The 19,086-nt window shown below is 35.3% G+C and overlaps 1 protein-coding gene across 1 annotated transcript in view; it reads right to left on the bottom strand.

Annotated features, from left to right (window-relative positions):
- Positions 1–19,086, bottom strand: part of TSPAN7 (tetraspanin 7) — a 126,505-nt gene that overhangs the window by 82,175 nt on the left and 25,244 nt on the right. The gene's annotated exons all lie outside the window — the stretch shown is intronic.

The following is a 19,086-nucleotide window of genomic DNA, read 5'->3' as shown; positions in this document are numbered from 1 at the left end:
TCCAGTCCTACGACAGGCCCACTCAATTAGCAGCTCTGAGTGTGGGGTCGGGGTAACTGCATGTTTACTAGCTCTCCAGGTGCTTGAGGCTGACCTAAGTGAAAACTATTATAGAGTAAGAAACTGAAGCACAGTGAGATTATCATTTGTCTTCAGAAAACTAGAGAGAGGGAATAAAGTGATGAGACATCTAAATAAAGCTACACTCTTTTTTGGTTTCAAGATCTGTAATGTACCCACAGGTCTCTGAATTATCTTTCATTCCTAACTGTCTTCTGGTTTTTACATCACTACCCTTAGAGAAACTGTGGCAACCAATAGAGAGCAGCCCAAATGCAGTCCCTGGAGCATGAAGGAGTATTTAATTCAAACTCTTTTAACAAATCACTAGATTAATGAAATTCATCATACATGTGAGTTTTGGGGTATCAACTGCATGCAAATCATATCTAAGAAGTTAAGTGCAGACTTCTAAAGTAGTTCTCAGAAAATCAGAGCAGCAAATGCTAGAATAGGAACTTGACTATATATTAATGTAAAAGAAGAACCGGAGTCCCATATCTTATTTTCTCAGGCTGTCCTTCTCTACATCCGCACCAAGACTCAGAGAGGAGCTCTGAAATGTAGGCAGTTTTAGCTCACAAAAAAATATGCATTTCTAAAAGATCATTTCTAAATCTTTTGTTTGAAAGCTGGACACATTTCCTCATTAAACAATGTTATAAATGGTCTTAAATGTCTAATCAAAATAGATTTACAATAAAGTTGACATTATTAAAAAATCTAATCATTTAAAAATGCTCGGCCAGGCACGGTGGCTCAAGCCTGTAACCCCAACACTTTGGGAGGCCGAGGCAGGCGGATCACGAGGTCAAGAGACCGAGACCATCCTGGCCAACATGGTGAAACCCCGTCTCTACTAAAAATACAAAAATTAGCTGGGTGTGGTGGCGTGCGCCTGTAGTCCCAGCTACTTGGGAGGCTGAGGCAGGAGAATTGCTTGAACCCACAAGGTGGAGGTTGCAGTGAGCCGAGATTGTGCCACTGCACTCCAGCCTGGCGCCTGGTGACAGAGTGAGACTCTGTCTCAAAAAAAAAAAAAAAAAATACTTCCACTGGAAAAAAAAGTTCAACCTCCAATTTAAGTACACCTTCATGAAGGGAGCCACATTAGGTATGGGAATCATAGCAGTAGCTTCTGGTGAGGCAGAAATGTTGGGGGTGGATGTCTTGTGTTGCATTCATCACTTCCCAGTTGTAAGTTACCAATATTATGGACTTAGGATTCAGGATTCCAAGATGAAGAGATCATACTTACTACATCGGCTACTACCCTAGAAAACTCTGACCTAGTACCTTGAAGCAGGCTGTAGCTCTGGCTTGTCTGGGTACCAAGGCCAAATTCAACTGATGTCTTATCTTTTACATTTTTCATCTCTTTTACCCCCAAGTTGGGCTAGGTCCTGCCTCTTTGTAATTCTAGTCTCCACCTAATGTTACATAAAATATATTAATGTCTTAAGAATTTATTATTTTTTCAAGGGAATTAGTCTAATTTCTAATCCCTTTTAAAATATTAAATTCATAACACATTGATATATGTTTATTTAAGAAACCTTACATCCCTTAACTGTTGCTCCCAATTCACCCCACATCCTCTAGTGCTAGGCAAATACTAATTTACTTTCTGGCTCTATAGATTTGCTTATTCTGGATCATTTTATACAAATGGAATCATATAATATCTGATATTTTGTGACTGGCTTATCCATTATATAGCATGAATCAATACTTCATCCCTTTTAATTTCCAAATAATATTCCATTGATGTATATATCACATTTTATTTATCCATTTATCAGTTGATGGACATTTGAGTTGTTTCCACTTTTAAGCTATTATTAATAATGCCCCCAAATGCCCATTTATACACAAGTGTTTGTAAGAAAATATGTTTTCAATTCTATTGGGTATAAACTTAGAGGAGTGAAATTACTGGATCACATGGTAACTCTATGTTTAACCACGTAAGGAAATGTCAGACTGTTTCCCAAAGTGACTGCAGCATTTTACATTCCCACCAGCAATTTAGAAGGATTCCAATTTTTCCACATCCTTACCAATGCTTCTTTTTTATTACAGACATTCTAGTGAGCATTAAGTGGTATTTCATTGCAGTTTTGATTCACATTTTCCCAATGGTTAATGATAACATGTATTTTTCTGTGTTTATTAACCTTCTGTGTACTTGCTTTAGAAAAATGTCTAGATTCTTTGCCCATTTTTAATTGAACTATTTGCCTTTTTAATATTGACTTTTAAGAATCCTTCATATATTGTTGATACAAGCCCCTTTTCAGATATATGATTTGCAAAAATTTCTCCCTTTCTGTGGGTTGCAACATCTGCTTTTTTGCTTATCACACTGAATGTGTCTATCTGAATAATTAAGTAGTACAGAATATCAACTTATTCCTGAATATTCAGCGCAAGTGGTTGCAGTCACATGCTAGCTGGCTTTCTCACTGCTTGGTACCACCTAAGAACCTTGTCATTATTCTTCCCTCAGCCCGGAACACTTCTGGAGCACATGGCCTGTGCCCTCACTGCATTCAGGCCTTGTTTCAATGTTACCACCTTTAAGAGGCTTTCCCTCCCCACTTTCTCTAAAGTTGCAACTCTTCCCGCCCACCTCTCCATTCTCTTACCCTGCTTTTATATTATGTAAGTGCAATGAAAATATATCAAGAATTGAGATTTGTCAGAAACTTTTGTTTGCCTTTGATTACTGGTAAATTGAATGTTTTCTTAGATGTTTATTGGCAGCCATGTGCATATTTATATTTCTTCTTTGTAAATATCCCATTCATGACCTTTGTTGATTTTTCTATTGGCATATTTATCTTCCTTGTTAATTGTTAGAAATACTATGCCTTTGTCTATTATCAATAATTTTCCCAGCTTGTGTTTTCCTTGTTTATTTATGCTGTTTGCCATATGAGAGTTCATTTTTATGTAGACTAGTCTATTTATATTTATTCACTGCCTTTGATGATTTTTCAAAAATACACAAAAGTGATTAGGTATTATACTTAAGACACTTATCATAAAAATTCCTGTGTCAGACTGCCCTATAATTACTCATTCAGAAAGCACATATATCATACTACTGCAGAAACTTGTTTTTTCTTCATGCTCAGTTCTCATACCTCATCACAGCAACTAGTAGTATTGCTTTCATTTTATATTAAAAGCATTTAGCAACTAAAATGTCCACTGTAGGGGATGACTACATTAATAATCCCAGTAAGTCACACCTCCCCATATGTAAGCCCTTGCGTAGTCTCTCCTCCCACAGTGACACTGAGCTTGGTGATGTGACTTGCTTTGGCCAGTGAGACATAAGCCAATGTTATATAGATAGAAGCATGAAGAGTGCTTGTTCATTATTCCTGAGAACTCGTCTGCTATGATGTGAAAAGCTTAGGCTGGCCTCCTGAAAGATGGGAGAGAATGTAGTGCTCCATCCCAGCTAAGGCCCAAATGCATGAGTAGGCCTAGATGACACCGTGTGGAACGGATATGGGTCATCCCAGTTGAGCCTAGCCCATACTACCAACATACCTAATTGTGAACAAATAAATGATTGTCTTCAGCTGCTAAGTTTGGGGACAGATTTTTATACAACAATAGCTAATCACATTCCCTTACTGGTAAATGTATCTTATAATTCAGTTCAATGAAGTGCTATGCAGCCAGTTTATCTTTCAAAACACACACAAAAACATAAAACATTTTTATGCTCAGTTAGAAGAAAAACATGGAGGATACATATTTGTGTCAATGGGGATAAATTAAATGGTAGATGGTTTATGCCAATTTCCAAAGTTACTAATTGCATTTATATTTATTTCATGTAAATTTTATGAGTTTTTAAATGGAAATTCTTTTAGTAAAACACCCTTTAAGATACATCTGTAGAGTCTCTATTCTGGGGCTTCTCCCACAACTATACTTACCCCATGGCAGGGGCCACAGTCTCTACCATTGTGTTCTTAGGAATGACTCCCCTGACTCATGTTTGAGCAGTTTTATGCGATTAGCTAAGTCCCAAAATAATATCATCCTATCTGTATGATATACCCTATATGATATGTACTTCGAGAAAGAGAAGTATCCCTGCTTATTAACAACTGCATATTTTCACATACAGTTTCCATACCTATTTCAGAGTATCATGGTCTTCTATACTCTACTCTGTAGTATTGATACCTACGCTGCGGTATTCATGAGGGGACACCTTCTGCAAAGGAGACTTCGGAAGGGCAGACCAAATGTCTACTCAAGGGACTTCCCTAAATGAAGGGAAATTTATAGAGTTCAATCTAATGTGTATATAATGCTGGCTGATTTTTTTGGATGATGGTGTTCAGGAGGTCACAGTTTGGTTTAAACAGACAAGTTAACCTATTTCATGAAAACACCACTACCGCTATCTCAAAAAATCTTGTTCTAAAGCCACAGTTCATTCAAAGCCCTGGGTATGTGATCTTGAAAGGGAAGTGCTAATGTAATGCCCATTGCTATTAGAAAGAATATAAAGCATCTTTCCTGCTTGTTGGAAGAAAAGAACATCACTTTTTTGTAGAAACTACACAAATTCAATCAAGCAATAAGTCTATGACACTTGCTAGCTATGTAGGCAAGAGAAATGAGGCTTGGAAAACAATTGCTAAATTATACCCTCTCAGGTCTCCTATTTATAGGTTGTCAAATTGTAAGATTCCACTCTTAGCTGGGCTGGACAGACGAGACAGAAACAGCATAATATCTTTGGAAGTGACAAACAGCTGGCAGAGCTTATGTGCTTCCCTTGCTGATAGAAGAAATAGAACAAAGGGCCAAAGAAGTGAATGGCACTCAGTAAGCCCAAAGTGAGATGCTTTCCACAAGTGGGCCTTCCATTTCTGCGCTTTACAAAAAAAGAATGTAGGGGGTTGGGGAGAAAAACAAGATCAAGGGAAACTTAAGACCCTTTGTATGTTTAGGCTTTCCAGCTGGGTACACAGCTCACCCAAATATCTATCATCTCCTGCTGTTACTAAAAATATATGGAACAGCTCTTCCAGGAGGAAAATGGTCATATATCACCAAGGAGACAAGAAGATACTCATGATATGATTTTTTAAATGACTTGAGAATCCAAGCAATGCTTGATTCATCTCTCCGGACTCTGCCAAGAGGGTAACTAAAGTTTCTGCCTAAAAAGAGATTTCATTCTCAGAATTTTGCCTGTTCACTTCTGATACTGGAAATCAGCTGAAATTTAAAGTGCCTTAAAACTAGTTCATTGTGAAGGCAGACATTCTGGCAGGAAAACTAGAAAAGGCTGCCACCAAAATAAATGCACATTGTCTTGCACCAACTGCTACTAGAAAGAGATTTCAAGGATTCTAGCAGAAAAGAGAATGTAGGATTGACAAGAAATTGAGCATGGGAGTGCTACTGGAAGAAATGTAAAAATCATTTTCAAATGAAGGGTATTTCTCACAAAATTGGAAGGCAAAGCTTTCTTTCTATGATATGGAACACGGAAGAAACAGGATGCATATTTTTCTCACAAGTCTCACACAGTTGCTTTTCTTTGAATAGTGTCCTTTGCTTGCTTCCTGCTGCCAAGAAAATGTAGGGCAAGCTAATGCAAGCACTGCAAAATGGGGGACTCCATTAAACCTGATTGCAATTCATCTCCACATCCCCAGTACTTGACTGACTCAAAAAAGGCTGGCTATTTGTGCAATGTTCCCATAATTTTATCATTTTCATAATGTCTATTGTCTTTAAATTCACCATTAATATTACATTTTATATTTGGTCATTATGTTCCCCTTCTTTCTCATACAAAATATGTATGATTCTTACATATGTGCTTAATTCTTATTCAAGAAAGGATAAAGAGGTGGCGGCTCCCCTAACATTTCCAAATAGGATTAAAAAAAAAAATAAGTATGAAGCTTGGGTAAAGAGAATTGGATAAATCCTATTAATCAAAATCCTTGATTCATGAGGACTCCTCATGGCATTCTTGTGTTTATTACATTAATATGCACATACACACATGAACGCACTACCTACCTCAGAGACTAGAACATAGATAATAACTTACATCTCCCTGTGCAGTCACCTCCATCCCCTTCCCCTGCTTCCCTCATTCCAGGAAAACTACTATCAAGAACCATGTATTGTGTTGACTTTGATACATTCCTGTCATACAATCCTGGGTGACTTACTTTAACTTATTATATTAATAAGATTCATCCACAGTGTTGTGTATTGCAATAATTCATTCATTTCTACTGCTGTATATTACTCAGTGTATGAATCAGGGAAAGCAGGAAGTAAAATTTAGAGTATGAATACTTTATTGCATTAATTTATTTTACATTTGTTACTTCTTAAACAAATGTTACATAAAGCATCATTTGTTTTAAGACAATTGACCATATAAAATAAGTTGCTACTGTTTTTATTGTACTTTATAACTAATTTATTCACTTTCTTTTTTTTCATATTTTCCAGGATTTAATGCTTATTGTGGATTCTATACTGGGTTTTCTTATAAGATTAGTGATATCAGAACTGGTGCAGATTAGGGCTGCTGATCCAAAGTCAGTCTGTTATAACAGTAGTCAAATTAGACTCACCCCCAAATTCTAATTTATTTAACATTTCCAGTGATCTCATGGCTAGAAACTCCTATACAAGATATAAGGCACTAGTGACACCAAGTTGAACAAAACCATTCCTTTTCCTCAAAGTTCTCACTGCCTAATGGAGCAGGAGAATAATAATTTTAAAAATTTACAATAATACAAGAGATAATTTGCAGAGTCTTAGCCCCGGAATCAACTTCCTGGTAGAAGAAAAATAAAAGGGTATACTAAACAGAGGGACATTATGGAAAGTCACAGAGGTGGGAGAGTTACCAAGGGGTCAGGGGTCTCCAAGCATAGTGGTAAGAAAATCAAGAGTTAAAACTTAGAGCATCTTGAACTTTGTCCCAAAGCAACTTTTTCCCAGGGAGCTACTCAGAGATTTCACACAGAGGAGGGGTAGGATCAGATTTACTACACTGCAAAATGGACGGCACTGGAGAGTGGGCTGTGGGTAAGAACAGTTAGAATACTAGTCTAGGATCCGAGCAATACATGATGTGGACCTGGACTGAAGCAGTTGCATGGATCATGGATACAGGAGAGGAGGACACAGAGTTCTGTGATATTTATGCAGCAAGTTGACTAAAAAGAAGACAAGACTCAACAAAAATGAGCTTAACATACACATTGGTGGTGTAAACGTAACTGCAGTACAATTGTTTCAAGTGCCATGCCTATAAGAATAAAAACTTGCCCATAGGAAGAGAAAAGCCTCTCTGGAATATTGCTTCCATCCCAAGAAGGCTTCCAAATACTGAAGTATGTTTTCATAAATTACCAGCTATTATTATTATACACACAGAGTACAACCCCAAAATTTCTTATGACAAGATAATCTTGCTATCATCCACAAAAGAGAAAATATGATATCCAGTTAAAATCTTACTCTAATTGTGTATTAAACATATAGTTCATTCTCAATAGTCACAGCACTTATGTTTTATGAAGTCACCACAAACATCGAATTAACAAATACCAAACCATTGCTTTTAGGGGAAACACAGAAGTAGGTTCCTTCAAGCCTGTGATCACAACACTTCTGTTAACTAATCAACATATAACCTTGTTTTATATGTGTTTGTTTAAAGACACTGTATTTAACATATATTGTTGGTTCATTATCATTAACTCACAGCCAACACTGCTCTAACTCATACCCAAAGGAAGTTTATCTAATACACAAATTTTCTCTGTAAGGCATATCACAGCCTTCTTGTGCTTAGGAACATTAGACAGCCCTTCAGTACTACCTTAAACACCAAAATCAACAATATAAAGCACAAAAATCAGGGAAAACACAGCACTAAATAGACTACAAAAAATAAATACTTGTTTATAGTATGAGAGCTGAAATAAGAAGGTAAAGTATTGCCTTGCTTGACCTTAACAGGAAATGTGCATGTCAGGTAACTCAGATTTTTTCACGTCTCTGTACATGTCTGTGAGTGACTACAAAAGCATCAGAAGTACCGATTTGGGGATTACAAATAGTAATAGATTATAGCAAGTCAGCAAATTTGCAAATCCAGAATCCACAAATTATGAGAATTGACCATATTTCCAACAGATTATGTCCTACCTTGAGGCCTCAAAAAGCGCTTTTGTAGGTGGACAGAGAAAGTAACAATGCCAAATTTTTACTTTTGTTCTTTTCCAGAATTAGATCAAAAGTGTCTCTTCAGACTTCATATCAAGATGACCCCTTTGCTCATCTTCCATGAGCCTGGATAAAGCTCAGTTTTAAATATAAGAAGATGAAAGCTTTGAAAAATTGAGAAGCAAGTTCTGATTTCAGGAAAAAAGAATGAAAAGGACCAGGAATGAATTCTAGATGACCTGATTCCTAAACAAATGTTCCATCTTCTGTGGTAGTGCTTCTCTAACTTTAGTGTGCCCCTGAATCCCCTGGGGAACTTGTGAATAATGCAACTTCGGTTCAGAAGGTCTGAGGTGAGACCTGAGGTTCTGCATTTCTAACTAGCTCCCAGATAATGCTGATAATGCATAGACTTTGGGGAGCAAGGGTGTAGATCACAAGCTCCCCCAAGAAATTTATCAGCCTCAGTATGAACCTACATCTAATAGATGAGAATTACTTAGATTTAAAAAAGCACTTCAGTTTAAAGTTATACGTTACCACATTAAAAAGTAAGTAAACATTCGGAATATCAACGGTTCTACATGTAAAGCAGTCTAGAATTGACAATGCTATTCATTTTACTGCCTAAGTCTATTAGTGTTGTAAGGAAAATAAAACAAAGTAATTAGGATCTCAGTACTGCTTTCCAAATAGGATCTCAGATTTGGGAGTATTTTTCTTCTCTCTCAAGTGACCATTAGCAGCATTAAGGAAGTAAAGATAACAGTCATCTGAAAGATACAGAATGCTTCATTTGCAGGCAACTGACACACAAGTGGGCAAAGTACCACTTGTCCATTTTAACATGCAGATAAGGGAAGCTGTTATCTGCAGATTAAGGCATTTGCTTCTCATTGCCTCTGTGCTCTTACCCCCAGATACACACAATAAATCAAAGATGACTTTGTGAAATAAAGGGCAGTAAAAGCACAGATCACACATCCTGTCATTTTGGAAGGAAATCTGGCACCAAACAGCCAGTGAGAAGAGCAATTTGATGCAAATGCCCCAGGAGAAATTCGATTTCCAAGATATAATTCAGAGGAGCATTAGTCTCCCATAAAGAGTCATAGAGCTACAAAAATAACCACAAACCAGATAAAAAGCAGACTGTGTTCTCTAGTACTGCAGAGGGACAGACAATTGTAGAAAGCAGAGAGTAAGAAAGGCCTCTGGGACACTCAAGCCTGATTCTTTCAGGTCACTGATTCCAACTTGATAGTTTGTGTTTAATAATTTAAATTCAACAATTCAAAGTTCCATTTGAGACTAAACATAGGGTTCTTCACCACTTGAGCAAGTCTGATTTTCCATGCTACTGGAGGACTAGTCATAGCTGGTTTTTTTTCCTTATACCAATTTTCTTTCCGTACACTTGATACGAATTGCAGTTAAGAAGAAAAAATAATTGTCTTCATTTGACTACTTCTCACTAACATAACCTTGTTTTGTTGTATTTTTAAATTTGACAACAAAAAGATGAAATACAGATAATTATACTTCAATGAGGACCTCAAATTTTAGCTCAAGCTATGAATTGAGAATATTTCAGAACATATGTAATGAGTTATATGAAAATAAATGATTAAAGAAAGAGCAGAAATGATAAAATGTAATGCTCAAGGGACAAAAGTTAGATATTAGGAGGAATGTATTTGAAACAACAGACACACTGGAAAAAGTCTTCATCTATATTCATTTACAAATTTGGTTTTGCTTTGCTCAAAACCATAGGAGAAAAGAATTGCAAAGAAAAGATGCTATTTTCCGATACACATTAGAAATTTTTCAAGCAAATGGAGGGACAAAAAAACTATTTGTCCCAGGAATCCCACTTTTAGGAATCTGCACTAAGAAAACATCTCCAATAAAAAAAATACACATGTACAAGATTATTCATTAAAAAGTTGGCAATTACAAAATATTGGAAGCAACCTAAATGTCCATAAATAGGAGAATGTTTAACTAAACTATGATACAGTTACATGATGGAGTACCAAGCTGCTATTAAAAAAAGGAGGATAATCTCTATGAACTGATATGCAATGATTTGCAGGATGAACTGTTAAAAGTTAAAAAGGCAAAGTACAGACTTTAAGTGTCCTCACCACCACCCTCTCCATGCATGCACAAAATGGTAACTACAGGTGATAATGAATATGTTAATTAATTTGACTATGGAAATCAGTACACAATATACACACATATTAAATCATCACATAGTTTGCCTCGAATATATGCAATTTTTACTTGCTTAAAAACAAAATGTAATTGTATTTTTTATAAATGTGTAAACATTTTTAAAAAGCAAAGTGCAAAAAAGTATCTGTAGTATGCTACCCTTCATATAAGAAAGAAAACATTCATGTATCTTCTCATTTGTGCAAAATAAATACATTAAGAATAAACCAGAAAGTAAAGATATTGGTTATCTAAGGCAATAGATGAAAGGGATGAAAACACGGGGGACTGGAAAGGAATGCTAGGAATGAAAAGGGAATGACACTTCTGTGTATAATGTTTTGTATAGCCCTGACTCTGAGAAGCATTGTCATGTTTAATTTACTGAAAATATAAGTCAGTAAAAAAAACACCCAGTGTGTTTAAGGGAAGGAGACAAAATGGAATATAAACACTAACAAAAGAACCTAATTATATCACAAGTAAATAATGAAACCACACTGAAGACGTTGGGGAAGAAAAGAACTGACCTTATTAACTGTGTAAAACAGCATCTTGACTGGCAACTGTATTTTAAGACAAAAGGAAAAAACAGTACCCAGAAGTACTCTAGTTAGTAAATGTGTTTCTTACAAGGGAACAGGTTAGCAGTTCTGAAACTACTCCATGTCTACTAGGATTAAAGAAATACAAAAATATATTTACATACACTGCAGATAATGAAAACCAGATTTCTCACCATCAGAGAAAGAAGGCTATAATAAACCATGTGTATTAGATTAGAATCAAGGGTTTCAGTATGAACTCATAGTTTTTTATAGATGAATGGATAGATTGACAGATGAATAGATAAATAGAAAAAGAGAAGCTCAGAAAATGTCTTAGTTCATTTTGTGCTGCTATAACAGAAAACCTGAGACTTCGTAATTCATAAAAAACATAAATTTATTTTCTCACAGCTCTGGAGGCTGGGAAATCCAAGATCAATGTGCCACCATCTGGCAAGGGCCTTCTTGCTGTGTCATCCTATGAAGGGCAAAAAGAAGGCAAGAGAGAGCCAAAAGGAAGCAACACCCATTCTCTTATAAGAAACCCATTTTGAAATAACAAACCCATTCTTGCAATAACAGCATTAATGCATTCATGGGGCAGAGTTCTCACAGCCTAATCACCTCTTAAGGGTCCCACCTCTTAATACTGTTATAGTGGCAATTTAATTTCAACATGAGTTTGGGAGGGGACAAACTTTTAAACCATAGCAGATAAATATAGATGTGTGTTTGCATAGTTAGTCCACTCATATATACTTCTTAGCTATTGCTAGGGCCAAGAAGCAATGACACTCCAGTAGCAACAAACATACCTAGCACCCAGTCCCTAGTTTCTAAATACCATTCTTCCATAAAAGGAACCATAAAAGGGTGAGACGGAAAAAATACTTGCAGAATTAGTGGTCAGAATTTTCTAAATTGTATGCAAGCAATCAGTCCACATATTCAAGTTCAACAAACCCAAAGCGAAACATGAACTATACCAAGATACATCATTTAAAAATTGCTAAAAATCATTAAGAAAAAAAATTTAAAAACCAGAGGGGAAAAAAAGTTACATATGGTAGAACAAAGATAAGGATGACATACTTCTCATTAGAAACAATATAAGCAAAAAAACCTAGGAGCAACATCTTTAAAATACAGAAATAAAAACAACTATCAAGCTAGGATCTATACTAGCAAAAAGATCTTTCAAAAACAAAGCTAAAGATTTTTTCAGATATATAAAAACTGAAAAAATAATTATCAATCATAAAATATGTTAAAATAAGTTGTTCAAGAAGAAAGAAAATGACATTAGAAATATGGGTCTATGTAAAGAAATGAAGGGCACTGAAATAATTGCTTGGAAAAATATAAGATTCTTTTTTTCTTATTTAAATCTCTTTAAAATATAACTGACTACACAAAAATAATTAACAATGGAGTGTGGTGGTACCCCATAAATATATACACCTACAATGTACCCACAAAAAGTAAAAATAAATAAAAATAAAATGTATTAAACAATAGAAAAAAAGGCTAGGAATGGAGAAATAGATATATACTATGACAAAGTTCATAGACTATAAGCAAGGTGATATGTTATCACTTGAAGGTGAACTTTTATAAGTTAAATATGTATACTATGAACAACAAAGCAACCAATAAAAGCACAGAATAAAGAATTATAGCTAATAAGAAAACCGGTAAGATAAAATAGAATCATAAAAATAATAAAAGATAAGGCAGGTAAAGGAAATAGAGAGGAGATGGGACAAATAGAAAACATGGCAAGTAACAGATTTGAACCTAACCATATCAACAATTATATTAAGTGTCAGTTGACTAAACACCCCAATTAAAAGGCAGAGATTGTCAGATTAAATTAAAAAGCAAGACTTAACCACATGCTGGCTACAAGAAAGACACTTTACATATAAAGGTACAAATAGGTTTAAATTTGGGATGGGAAAAGAGATGGTTTGGCTCTGTGTCCCCACCCAAATCTCATGTTGAATTGTAATCCCCAGTGTTGTGGGAGGGGCCTGATGGGAGGTAACTGGATCATGGGGTGGATTTCCTACTTGCTGTTCTGATGATAGTGAGTGAGTTCCCATGAGATCTGATTGTTTAAAAGTGTGTAGCACTTCCCCCTTCACCCTCTTCCTCCTGGTCCAGCCATTTAGGACATGCTGGCTTCCCCTTTGCCTTCCACCATGCTTGTTTGTTTCCTGAGGCCTCCTCCAGCCATGCTTCCTATACAGCCTGTGGAACCATGATCTAATTAAACCTCCTTTCTTTATTAATTACTCAGTCTCAGGTAGTTCTTTATAGCAGTGTGAGAACAGATTAATACACATACTAACACAATTCAAAAAAGAACTGGAGGGGTTATGTTGTTGTATTAATATCAGGCAAAATACATTTCAGAGAAAAGAATTTTAACAGGGATAAACTTATTTCATAATGATAAAGGGCTCCATTTATCACAAGGACATAACAATCCTAAACATGTAAACATTAGGCTTCAGAAAAGAGCTTCAAAACACATAAAGCAAAATTCACAGAACTGCCAGGAGAAACAGACATAGCCACAATTATAGCTGGAGATTTCAAAAAGATTCTCTTGATTGATAGAACAAGAATTGAGAAAAATTAGTTAAGGATATGAAAGACTTAAACATTATCAATGTTGACATAACATTCCACCCAACAGTAGAATACACAATCTTTTCTAACAAAAACGGAATATCTGCCATGATAGGCTATATTCTTGGCTATTAAACAAAACCCAATAAATATGAAAAGGATTCAAGTCATACAAAGTATGTTCTTCCCACAAACAAATAAATTTAGAAATTAATAAGAGAAAGATCTCTGGAAAAACCTCCAAATATTTGAAAATGAAATGGTACATTTCCAAGTCATTAGTGGATTAAAGAAAAAAAAAGAGAAATTAGAAATAATTTTGAACTGAATGAAAATGAAAAGACAACATATCAAAAATTTGAGGATGCAGCTAAAACAGTATTTAGGGAAAAATGTATAGCATTTAATGGCTATATGGGAAAGGAAGAAAGGTCTCTAATCAATGACTTCAGTTTCTACATTCAGAAATCAGAAAAACAAGAGAAAACTGATCCCAAAGCAAGTAGAAGGAGGAAACTGGGATCAGAGCTAAAACCAATACAATAAGACAATGAAAGAACAAGAAAGAAAAATTAATGAAACCAAAAACTTGCTCACTGAGAAAATCAACAAACTTGATAAATCTCTAGTTAGACTGATTTGAAAAAGCAGGGAGAAGACATGAATTACCAATGTGAGTACTGAGAAAGGTAATAACACTACAGCTTCAAAAGATACTGAAAGCATAATCAAAGAGTATTATTAAAAATATTATACCAATAAATTCAGTAACCTAGATGAAATGGACTAATTCCTTGAAAGACACAAACTACCACAGCTCACTCAAAAAAACATCAGACAACCTGAATTGATCTATATCTACTAAAGAAGTTGAAATCATAGTTAAAAAGTTTCCCACAAATAAAACTCCAAGCCCAGATGGTTTTGCTGGTGAAATCTCCGAAACATTTAAGGAAGACTGGTACCAGTTCTACATAATCACTTTCAGAAAACAGAATAAAAAGGAACACTTATCAATTCAGTTTATGAGGCCCACATTCTGTTGTTAAAAATCCCAACATTGTAAGAAAACCATATACCAAAAACCCCCATGAAAATTGATGCATAAATTCTAATTAAAATTTTAGCAAAATTACCAGTTTGGGCAACACAGTGAGACTCCATCTCTACAAAAAATAAAAAATTAGTCAGGCAAAGTGGTGCACATCTGTACTCCAAGCTACTCAGGAGGCTGAGGTGGAAGGACTGCCTGAGCCCAGGAGGTCAGGGCTGCAGTAAGCCATGATCACATCACTGCACTCCAGCCTGGGCAACAGAATGAGATCCTGCCACAAAAAAAATTTTTAGCAAATCAAATCCCACAACAGAAAAAAGGATAATACATTATGACAAAATAGTATTTTGCAGAAATGTAAGGGGTTGTGTCATAAGAATGTTGGCAAAAAGTAGAATCCATATCAGACCAGAAATTTGCAGTCACAATACCTTAGAATTATCACCAATTAGGCCTTTACAGAGCAGTAAATGGAAATTAATGGTCAGTGAAAGGAGCACAGTATGTGGCGGCCCTCCAACGGTCTGAGGGACAGTGAACTGGACCCTGTGTAAAAAGTTTGGGGACGCCTGCCTTAGAATTATCACCGGTTAGGCCTTTACAGAGTAGTAAATGGAAATTAATGTCAACCTACTGTATAGCATCATAGCTATCTATGAATTTATGTTTTATCAAATGCACAATTTATTTAGCTTCTATCTCATAAATTAAGAGGGGAATGATAAATCTGGTTTTCTGCAACAAAAACAATGGATTGATAGCTTTAATGTATAAACATTCTAATAAAAAAATCAAATACCACTAACAGAAAAATAGCCAGAGCAAAAGAATAGAAAATCCATAAAATGCAAATAATTCTTTAAGTTTCACCTCATAATATAAAAGGGATATGTCATTTGCCATCTTTAAATCTATAAATTCCAAATTTTAAAAATCCTTTGTCAATGGCAACAGTGGTTTGTGATTGACATTTTCTTATACAATTAATAGGGATATTGGTAAGCAACCTTTCACAAAGCTCTTCTAGCAAAAGTTTTCAGGATTTAAAAATATTCATGCTTAATTCTAACACAAGTTAATTAAACAATGAAATGTGAAGACAAAGATTTGCTACTAATCATAATCTTATATTAGTAAAAAAGTGGAAACAGCCTACTATATAACATTAGGAAAATTGCTAAATAAATGAATTTCATCATGGCCATTTAATGGTATTTTTAAAGACATGAGAAAATTCTAATTGAATGAAAAATATCAGGACACAAAACTGGTACACCAATATTTCAAATCTGTCTCACACCCCAGGTTTTGAAAGTTTAGCACCGCTCTTCAAGTACTTTCACCGAATTGTGACCTGAAGTGGCTAAGCAACTAAAGGCTTGAGAAGCACCAAATAGAAAATCTGAACTCAGAAAATCCAATCCAACCTTCTAATGCTAACCTGGCTGCGACCTGGGGGTGAAATAGTCACAGATCCATTAGCAAAATGGCTTCCACGTCAAGAGGCATGCTGAAAGTAAACAGTAGAAGAATATGCAGTGAAGAAGAGTAGAGACAAATGGGAATTTAAATGCCTGAGGTATTTGTTCATATTCTAGTCCATTACAACGATAAACTGGGATCATTTTATTAGTGCTTTCTTTCAAAAACTAGAATAAAGCCATTTCAAAATAACACTTCAGGATAAGCCACTCACTCCTGGAACTCGACTGCCAGTACATAAAAATAGCACCTTGGGCTAAGAAGCTAAGGAAGAAGAGACAGAGGATGAACATCCAAACAAAAAAGTCTTTTACTGGTATTTGAAATATTCTTCCAAAAGAGTCCTGATTTTTCTCAAGTTGGAAAACCATTTTTATCCTCAGTTATGAAATAGTAAGGTTACCATGCAAGGCGACACAATTCATCCCAAGATTACATCGTGGAATTGGCAGAGTTACTCAACATGACTTCTTTCTCCAACAATTATTGATTGGTGGATACGGCTAAGAAAAGAAAACCAGCAAATGCAGCATTTTAAATTTGTGGGTACATTCTTTCTTCCTTTTCACAGAATATCATTTCAGCACTGTGGATAGTTTGCCTAAAATAAACCCACAAATAAAACCAGTAAATTCCTATGGTTATTCTGACCCATAGCCTGTAGTATTAACATGTAGTTGAAACCTCTAAATGTTTCAGTGCTCCAATGCTTACTTCATTTTTTGCCATCATGCAAGAATTGGTGTGTTCTCATTACACCACAATGATGAGAACATAAATCAAGTTAGACCACCCTTCTATCTAACTTTTCTGTTTCTTCTAGAGACACATTAGCAAACTCCCTAAGAAACCTCAATTACAAATACTACCTTGACTTGAAAAGGGAACTAAAAGGAAAGGGAGAAAACACCTGCCAAGCAGACACATTTATCATTCCAAGACTCATCTCAAATCATCTCCCCAGCTCCAATTATAGCAATTAGTGTTCAAGACAAACCTCTCACTCTAAAAACGTGATTCAGCAATGGAATCAGGGGTTTCCATCCACTTTACTGCAGACAACTGCTACTGACCAAGGTTAAATTCAACCACCAATGCAACCAACCTTCGGGAAATTATCCTTTAGGAAAGAAATATATATCCTATTTTTGCTTCCTAACAGTCAGTTTTGTTTTATACCTTTAGGAACAACAACAACAACAAAAAACCTAGAAGATGCAAAGAGAATTCAAGAATTTGTGGACATAAAACTCAGTATTTTGTGAGAAATATTCATATAGATTTCCTGTTTTACAATATAAAAACTCCTCTCAGCGAATCATCCAGGGGTCAAATCATGTCCAAGTAAAATTAAGAATCTTTAGATTAATATTAAAATATGGTAAAATTCAGAAGTCAGTTCAAAGGTGTTATCCTTCATTCATTACCATGTATTCTACCTATCAGTTACAAGCTACCTGTCAGTACCTGAATTACTTCAGGTTTCCTTCTGTCTTAGAATATAATATTTTTTTAATGAATGCATATTTGAAACTACATAAAACTTAAACATATCAAACATAGTTATGATGGTGGTCCCATAACTGTACACATTTGTCAACATTTGCCAAATTATACACTTAAAATTGGCAAATTTTATTGTGTATATGTGTACATATATAGAATCTTCACAACAAAGTGGATTAAACAATCATATTAGAGTTCCACAGAACATAAATGTGAACTGATAATTCACTCACAAAACATTAAAATAACAGTGAATGGGGAGAAAACGTAAGGAAAGAGAGAAACTTATTTACACTAAAACAGGGTTTCTCAGTTTCAGCACTACTGACATGTTGGGCCACATAATTCTTTGATGTGCAGGGCCATCCTGAGCATTGTAGAATACTTAACAACATCCCTGGCCTCTACCCACTAGATGCCAGTTGCACGTTCTCCCTTCAGTTGTGACATCCCAAGATCTTTCCAGACATTGTCAAATATCCCCTGTGGGGAAGGGCAAAATCGCCCCCCAGTTGAAAACCTTTGCATTAGACACTTATTTAAAAACCTATCATGTAAATTCAGCTAAGGCTAGTGGTGAAAGGTAACAAACTGGGAGAAAGGGGAGAAAATGAAGAATACTGACGGCTTAAGAGTTATTTAGAACACTTTCATATATGGGTAATCAATACAATCAGTGCCTTCCTCCATAGCTAATGAGCACATGCAAATTAGAAAAGATCTCAAGTACATTTTTCCAGGAGTCATCATTATACTCATGTGTCAAGTGTCATGGCCATAAATCATTGCCATTGACCAACTCTCTCAATAACTTCATAAGTTGGTGATTTGCTCCAGTAGAACACAGAAGAATTAAAGAATTGATCATATACTCTGAGGACAGAATGAAAATATGCATTAGACTTTCAATAGATGACTTTTCAATAAATTGGCTTTTTAAAAATTCAAGTCCCTAAGTTTAACATTTAGTCACATTAAAAGAAAAATCTATACTACTCATTCCTACTAATTAAACTAACAAAATACAGTTTAAATAAGGCCCTGTGTGGGACAGACTCTGGGCAAATAGCTCATTTGATCTTTTTATCTCCTATGATATACCAGGTTAAAAGAAATAATTTTTTTTATAATTCCACATTTGGGAATATATTCCAAGGAAATAACCCCCAAAAGAAATTAGATGCAAAATATTCAAAGCATTCCTGATATCAAATATTGCAAAATTCCAAATTCTGCAAACTGAAGTGAAGCAAAAGACACAATACTTTATCAGACACATAAATGATGGCTGAAAGAAATTTGAGCAATCCATTTAGTCCAATG

The sequence above is a fragment of the Saimiri boliviensis genome, chromosome X (assembly GCF_048565385.1).
Source record: "Saimiri boliviensis isolate mSaiBol1 chromosome X, mSaiBol1.pri, whole genome shotgun sequence".
Taxonomy (NCBI): Eukaryota; Metazoa; Chordata; class Mammalia; order Primates; family Cebidae; genus Saimiri; species Saimiri boliviensis.
Note: the sequence above shows the minus strand (reverse complement) of the source record. Positions and strands in the feature narration are given on the sequence as shown.